This window comes from Papilio machaon, chromosome 8, assembly GCF_912999745.1.
Source record: "Papilio machaon chromosome 8, ilPapMach1.1, whole genome shotgun sequence".
Classification (NCBI taxonomy): Eukaryota; Metazoa; Arthropoda; class Insecta; order Lepidoptera; family Papilionidae; genus Papilio; species Papilio machaon.
This window is the reverse complement of record NC_059993.1, coordinates 2,633,007-2,640,917: the sequence shown is the minus strand read 5'-3', so window position 1 is coordinate 2,640,917 and position 7,911 is coordinate 2,633,007.

Sequence of the window (7,911 nt, the reverse complement as noted above, 5' to 3'; positions counted from 1 at the left end):
ACATATCTTTCCTATTAATACCTGTCACCGGTTGTTACAACTATCGGTTTTTACGACTCAATATGAGTAGTCCCTTCGATGTCGTTATAACAGATTTTGACTGTATTATTTTTCTGTGCTTTTCCTTCTCCGTTGATTAAAGGTAGGCAACAAATCTGCATTTGCGGATGTCTATGGGCGACGGTTGCCTCGTTATTTCGTTAGGAGGCCGTTTGCTGCGTGCGTTTACCTTTTGATATAAAAAAAAAAATTAATCCAGCAGAAAGGTAATGTGAAATTTTTATTTGGGACAATAATAGTATATGAATAGTTATAAACAAAACAACATAGAAAACTTTCATATTCTATAAATTAGCATTGTTAAAATATGTCAAAAGACTACGCCCCAGAAAGAAATAATGTGATATGGAGCGACGAGAAAAAGACCTTAATCTGTACCTTAAGTCGCTAAACCTTGTAAGCTAATACAATTTCAACGTAATTAATCCTATGAGTGGTGACGTCATCAGTGCCTACGTAGACATGATGCGGCCGGAGCTGACCGTAGCTTATGCTCGTAGCACAACCTCGGGGTAGTAACGCGATTACAAACGCACTCGCTCGTCATTAAATCAATTACTTTATTACGATAAACTCTCTCGGTTGTTATTATTCGTGTATTTCATCACATCTCCTAATACTATTACTCTTGCGGTCATAATTTCAAATTTAACCCATCTAAAGAACGCAATATTAGTCCAAGAATGTGAATATTGCTTAGAGGGCCAAGTAAAGCCAAGGCCAAGGGCCAAGTTTCTGATCCATCTCAAGTGTTATATGAAAAAATAAATTTTAATTATCAGATCATTCAAAGGATTACTTAATTAGGACTTTGAACAATAAAACAGAAACAAAACAAACTCAATACGGAAACCTTTAACAGCAATGGGGCTGATGAGGTTTTGTTTAGACTTCTGAAATTCAAAGAAATTACATTTGAAGTATTTAACGTTGTAAACAGACGAAGATACAATAGACTATTCTAAAAGTTTGAAATTCTTTCTGTCCATAAATGTAATTAAAAAAAAATACCACAACTTCCTATAGCTTCTTGGCTTTTCTTAGAAAACTTTTTTTTTCTGTTCTTTGTCCATCCCTGCTACTAAAAGGGAATTAATATTAGGTAGACAAATAAATTGAATTTCCTCGAGCAAGCAGGGTTAAAACGGGGATCCAATGAAGAGGAAAAGTTAATCGATTTTATTTGCAATCTCGGTGAGGGCGCTGATATCGCCACGATTCTTTACGACAGCAATTAGATAGCTATCTTCTCATTTTTTTATAACTGAGCGTTATTAAAACGTGACATTAATTGCATAAGAATTATTAATACACTAGTTATTTGTTACTTAGTAATTCTATATCCTAATTAGTGATGCAACGGAAGTGTCTTACCGGAACCAGAAACGGAAACAGATGTCAAAAAGAAATTTTAGCAGAAACGGAAACGGAAACGGATGCGGAAACAGAAGTGTAAATAATAAAAAAAAAACATATTTACAAAAAATTTTTTTTTTGGAAAATCAGTTTGTATTCGTTTTTAATTTATTAAGGCATTGGATATCGGTGTCCTTTAGCCTTCAATGTATGTATTTTTACTGTGCTTCAATAAGTTAAAATACGTGTTTTTTTTAAATTTATTTTCAGGAAACAAAATTACACTATTTAAAAATTAATATTCGCCAAACCACTCGTGTTGAAAAACAACAAATATATTTTTTTATTAATACATTCACTGCTGACCACTGTTAAATACCTCCTGAAACCCATTTTGCTCTCCCTTCATTGCCGCCTTCAGAGCTACGTTAGGGATGCGATCCATACCCGGCGCCTTCTTATTCTTTATTGCGTTGTATGCGCCTACGAATTCCTCGTTCGTGATTGCAGGGACTTCGGCGGCGTTTGCGGGTATTTCGTAGTCCAGCTCTTCTTGTTGTGGGAATAATGTAGTGACAATGCTATGACACATGTGTGTATGTGTGGGTGTGTATGAAATGTTACAAGATCTTGAACCGAAGAGATAAAAGCTGGTTTTGATTAGTATCCTTACATGTTTTACTCAATATTCTGGAATTTGATGAAAAACTTGATTTTGTCAAAATCTTGTAACATATTAGTACATAGAAATGCAATAGTGGAACAAATATCTACATATTAGTGAACTAAACCATTGCCATCCCTAGTGCTCAAATGCAAAAAATGTGTTTTTTTTTTAAATAATTATAATAACATTATTAATTTATCTATATGTTCAAACATTCCCAGATACTAAATAAAAATTCACCATAAAAAGTTTTGGCTCCCAGCTGTTACCTTTTTTTATTTTGTAAACAGTGAATGTGCTAAGTATCAAATACACCAAATCTAGATTAGAAAAAGATATAATTATTAGGCGTCGGTGGCTCGTGGCACTTGACTTGCAATCTGCAGGTCCCGGGTTCGAATCCCGCCATGTACCAATGTGTTTTTCGATTTAGATATGTACATTTATCCGACGTTCTTACGATGAAGGAAAACATAGTGATGCTGCCTGCACATATCTGAAAAAAAATTCAATGATATGTGTGAAGTCAACCCGCTCTGGGCCTGTGTAGTTGACTATGGCCTAATCACCCCAAATTTGGGGTAGGCTCCGAGCCCCTCAGTAGGGATGTATAGTGAGCTGATGATAATAATGATGATGATATATTGCATGGTTATCACTTATTCAAAAGCACATTTAATAACTCGTAAGTATGAAATAGTCACATTTTGCCAGTTGTCAAATTTTATATGGACAACAACTAGACAGTCAACTCCAGCAAGAGAAGCTGATTGTTTTAAACAGCAGCAGAAAATATTACGCGCTTAATTTCACGAAAAAGTACGTAAACAAACAAATGCGACAAGTGCCGAAAGGCCGCGCGCGGACTGCGCGTCTCGCGCCGCGCTTTTGGATCTCTCAGGTGTCGTAAAGTTCCGTTTTATCTCCGTTATAAAAGTTGCGGAAACAGAAACAGAAACGGATGTTGAAAAGGGTGCGGAACTTCCGCACTTGCGGAAACGGAAACAGACATCCGTTGCATCACTAATCCTAATAGTCAGTTGGTATTAGAAAATAATTAATAATAAGATACTGGTGACAAAAAAGGTGGAGAGCGGCGGCTTATGAAGGGTCACTGATATTTGACGACCAAGACCAGAGTGACAAGACTGTAACGGCAGAGAAAAGTCATATTAAAAAAACAGGAAGAACGACTGACTGCATCCTTTTTGAAAGTGTTAATACGAATATAATGTATGATGTGATTAAAAATCGTTAAAGCCATTTAAGCTTCAGGCGGTCACAATGGAATATAAATAGTACATATGTATTCACTAACCACAAACCATAATTTTTCTAAAAAAAAATAAGGCAATATCGGTATATGGTGTAGACTGTTAAAGAAAGTATTACGCAGATCTGGTTAAATACTCAGTAGGTATTCACTTAAATTGAATCCCATATAACGTTGAACAGATTTATCTTAATTGAATAACAGTACACAATCATGACTATTTCATCTATTTCAACAAGACCTCTACATTGAATAATAGAAGTTTCCAGATTACGTCGGTCTAATAGTCAGCGATGGATAATAGTTACCGTTGCGATATTAAATGGATTGTATCCTTCATAACATTCGATACTCTGAATATAGATACATAAATATCTTATTTTTAAAACATGCATATATGTAAAACAAAATAATAAAAACTATACTATATAAAAAACATAATAATCTATATATATAAAAGAAAGTAGTGTTAGTTACACTATTTATAACTCAAGAACGGCTGAATCGATTTGACTGAAAATTGGTGGGTGAAGCTTAGAACCAGGAAACGGACATAGGATAATTTTTACCCCGTTTTCTATTTTTTATTCCGCGCGGACGGAGTCGCGGGTAAAACCTAGTATGGTATAAATATTATATTTAACTAATTCAGAAGTACGAATACATAAAATGGAGGAAAATGAATTTACAAGAGTAACAGAAGAAAAAATTTATTCTTTAATACAAACCAAGTTAATTATTTAATCTTGATAGAGTTCGCAGTTAGTTAACAATGTTCGAAGTAATATCCGATAGCCACTGAACCGAGTACAATAACATCCTTTGAGGAACTCGTTAATGCAAATGAAGTGTTCAGGTGCGTGTTATTACTTCACAGCCATCGATAATCTATATCGACTCTACATCACTATATCTACGTATAGTTACAAAGTATAGTAATGTACGATTTTGTATTTAGGGTAAGTCATACAATTATTGGCCTACCTCTCATAAAAAAATACACGTTCTATTATAATTATTTAATTAAAATAAGAAGGTAAGTTAAGTAGAATTAAATATAATCTGTATTCATAGATTAAAATGAATAATATTTCTAAATTTAATTGTAAGTTCATTGTGGTACATTAAATTAATGTTGCTGAACAGCCATTATTTTCTTTATGACAGTTTCACTAAGATTAAAAAAAAAACTAATTTTGCAAGTTGTATAAAAATTATATCTTGCTAACAAATTATGTGCTGTGAGGTTTTGATAAATTTTAGTAGCGTCCGAGACTCTCTTGCGGTAAGAAACTTGTGGCTAACTTTGCTGAACTAATTAAGGTTAGGTTTAAACTATAACGAAGCAAGTTTAAGACAGTTTTAAAGTACTGAAAATGTTCACGATCATTAACTGTTAAGATATTGTTTTTCTTTAACGAACTAATAGTTACATCGTTCGATCGTATACTGATAATATCATCAACCCTCAATTTGTTCAAATAACCGTTATTCGAACTCTTTTATTTTTAAATAATAATAGTCTCAACAAGCTATAGAGGGAGTATAAATAAATATTTCAATAAGTTACAATATATCTTCCTTAGATGTCACTTACAAAGAATGACTCGGAAAAAGCAAGAATAAGGGTCAAATATCATGACGCACTATTTTATTTTAATAGAAAATCGAAAGAAGAGTTTCTAAATGTCTAAGCATCAGTAAAACTTATTTATAATTTTACACAAACTGTTTGTAAATGTTTCGTTTCCAAACTGATGTTTGTGTAAAACAAAAGACAAACTAAATTTAAAACAAATGTATGCGCTTACTTCATATTGCAGACGACATATTTAATACAATCTGTGGAATACAATCCGACTTTTAGTTTACAAGCTTTAATAAATTAGAGATTTAATATCCTTAGGGAACAATAAACTTGGTCTCCACTTCTATAATACTTGTATGAATTCTATAGAATTCAGAAATGATATTTAAACATGTTACTGGCTGAAAATTTTATTTATTGTCTATAGATTTATTTTGGAACGTTCCAGTGTTTAAATTAATGATAAAAACATATCAGTTTTAATAAGTCTGTGATTGCAACCTTGTAAAGGTAAAATTATTTCGACAAGTTTATTATAATTTCTTCTTTCTATTAAACTCGACAATAGTAAACTTTATACTTATTTAATTCCAACTTTATATTTGTCAAACCTTACTTATTCATGGAAAAACGTTGTAAAATGATATAATGCATTAAAACTTTTCTTGGAACAACTTAGAACGCCTCATCTGTTCAACTCACGATGAGGTGTAATGGAAAAGTTCTTTGTAACTTTTTACATCCATTTCGTTATATGTAGATCTTTATTGAAGTACCGCGTGTTAAACCGTGATAGTTACAATTTTAATAATAGTAGTTATTATTTAGTTATTAGTTATTTTTATAATAGTAGTTAGTTATTCCCTTATATTAATACTAGCTGTCGCCCGTGACTCCGTCCACGCGGACTAATAAAAACGTAATAACTAGCCTATGTGTTCTACATCTGTGCAAAATTTCGTCAAGATCCATTGAGCTGTTTCGGAGATACCTTCAAACAAACATCCATCCATCTAAACATTCGCATTTATAAATATTGGTATGATATGTAACAACTGTTTTGGATCTAATTTCCAAGTGAATAATATTTTATAACATAATCGCGTATGTAGTAAACTTTTATATCATTTTCTATGACTTTATGGCAGAGAGCAGCCGAAGTGTCAAACAAATTAATAACTAGCGCGTTGTGCTTCATGAAACATTCGCAAAATGCCATCTCCTGTTGCATTTTAACTTTCAATTCACGCCTCACTATTTTATAAAGCGCCTAATAAACGATTAAATTAAAAACATAGACAATTTTAACGTCAAAATTATTTGACAGGCTGTATTTTACACTTCTGTCCTGTATTAAAGTGTTTCACCAAACATGTCTCATCATCAAAGATAAGACAAAAAATATGATCGTATCTCAAGCACCTCACTTTAATTCCTCTCAATTTTAAGGACAGGCAAAATACACTCTAGTCGTGGAGTTGTGAAAATCGAACATTACACAAAGCGTTAAAGTCAAATACTCAGTTGCTTTTGACATCCAAATTTAATCAAATTAGATGTAAAAAAAAAATTTCTCCCCCAGTATTAACACAAATGTTTATTTAACAAACTCCGTCATGAGCGGGTTTAACTTTATATTTTGATCCAAATAATCGCCTTGATAGCTGTTGTTTATTTTATATGAATCTATTTCGCAATTAAAAATTTTTCTATCCAAAGCCGTCTTAAGCATAAATTAGTGTGGCGCCCTTAAAAGGAGTACTTACATTGGCTGAAGCCACCCAAGGCTCAGAGCTAAGGCGCCCAGCACTCTTTGCACAACTGCGATAAAACGGCTCTGAGTAACCCAAAGTGGAAACCCGTGGCCACATTGCTAAAAACAAAGGTATTTGATTGTGTGCTCAAAGTAAAATCAATGTTAGAAAAGCGTCTATCATTTGAAGAGCATTTATCATGTAAATTACATCTACATTCGTAACAGCAAACGAGTCAAATTCTGATATGAACGACACATTCGTTGTGGAACAATCGCAACATTACGAGCGACCGCAAGGGAATTCAATACACGCACGCATTGTTTCTTTATGTCCCGTCATTCGCATCGAATATGTGAATACAGTATTTTCCCTTTTTTATGGTAATCTGATTGTTGGACCTTTTCTTGCTTACTACATTCTGGTTTTATTAAATCTACGCAATTTAAGACATTCAAAGATTTTTTACATAATCTAGTTTTTAGTCTTAGTTTGGTATAAATATATAGTTTAGTTTAGTAGTTTTAACATATTATTCAGACAGTCAAATTTCATTTCTATTGACAAAATAAGATTTATAATATTTATTTTATTTCTCATAACATGTTAATAACGGTTAAAAAATTATAAATTGTTTTTGATTTTAGTGAAATTAAATACATCGTTGGCTAAACTTCAGTATTAAGTCTACAGAAAAGGAGCTATCTATATATTATGTTTGTATTTAAGCAGTTTTGCTAGAGTTGACAATATGTATTATGAAAATATGCACCAACATGAGTTAATATGCAACAAAAAATAACAATTTGAGAGAGTTTCATAAAACACAACGCGCGAGTTACGAAATTGTTTGACACTTTGTCTGCTCTCTGCCATCATCACATAATAGATAAAAGCTTCCCTACAAATGTGTTTTTTTAATGTTATACAGTCGGAAATGAGAAACATTTTTTTTTATTTCTATAACACTTCGAACTACAGTCTCTGTGCTGTAGGCCTAACATGAATATTGGTAACAATTGCCATCGTATCGTATATTTAAATACACCAAAAATCTCATACTTATTGTGACGTAATTAAAAATGACGATACGAAGGTGAACATCAAAAATATTCGTACTAGCCTAATTTATTCATTATTCGAATAACAAAAATATTAAATAGCTATAAATGCTTACATCTTTGTTCCGAAATCAAATATTCCATTATTATTA